The following is a 985-nucleotide window of genomic DNA, read 5'->3' as shown; positions in this document are numbered from 1 at the left end:
CTCCCTCCCTCCCTCCCTCCCTCCCTTCCTTCCTTCCTTCCCTTCCCTTCCCTTCCTTCCCTTCCTTCCTTCCCTCCACCTCGCCTCGCCTTGCCTCGTTTCACTTTCTTCTCTTTTCTTCCGAGACAGGGTCTTACTCTGTTGCCCAGGCTGGAGTGCAGTGACGTGATTACAGCTCACTGCAGCCTTGACCGCCAAGGCTTGATTGATCCTCCCACTTCAGCCTCCTGAGTAGCTGGGACTGCAGTCATGCACTTGGCTAATTTTTAAATCTTTTTGTAGAGACAGAGTCTCACTATGTTTCCCAGGCTGGTCTCAAACTCCTGGCTCAAGTAATCCTCCCACCCCAGACTCCCGAAGTGCTGGGATTATAGGTGTGAGCCACTGCGCCTGGTCTAGAGCATTTATTTAGCAATGGAAGTAAAGCTTTCTCTCACACTAGGGACTAGCAATAGCCAGGGTCCGAGGACACCAGGGGAGGGAAGGAGATGCTGCTGGCACCAAGGGCCGGGGTGGTCAAGCTGTTCACCTGCCCCAGTTGCCCTTTCTGTGTGTGGGGTACACTTCCCTGCACCCTGTTCTTCCCTTGTGCGTGCCTCCCAGCTCACAGGTATCAGTAGACCCACTCCCCTCTCACAGCCCCTGGGGGATGCCTGGATCTAGACTTTTGTTTTTTCTTTTTGAGATGGAGTCTTACTCTGTTGCCCAGGGTGGAGTGCAGTGGTGCCATCTCGGCTCCCTGCAATCTCCACCTCTCGGATTCAAGCGATTCTCCTGCCTCAGCCTCATGAGTAGCTGGGACTACAGGTGTGTGCCACCACACCTGGCAAATTTTTGTATTTTTAATGGAGACAGGGTTTCACCATGTTGGCCAGGCTGGTCTCAAACTCCTGACCTCAGGTGATCCGCCCTCCTTGACGTCCCAAAGTGCTGGGATTACAGGTGCGAGCCTCTGTGCCCGGCCAGGATCCAGGCATTTTGATGC

The sequence above is a fragment of the Rhinopithecus bieti genome, unplaced genomic scaffold, assembly GCF_001698545.2.
Source record: "Rhinopithecus bieti isolate Rb0 unplaced genomic scaffold, ASM169854v2 scaffold_5019, whole genome shotgun sequence".
Classification (NCBI taxonomy): Eukaryota; Metazoa; Chordata; class Mammalia; order Primates; family Cercopithecidae; genus Rhinopithecus; species Rhinopithecus bieti.
This window is presented reverse-complemented; position numbering follows the sequence as displayed.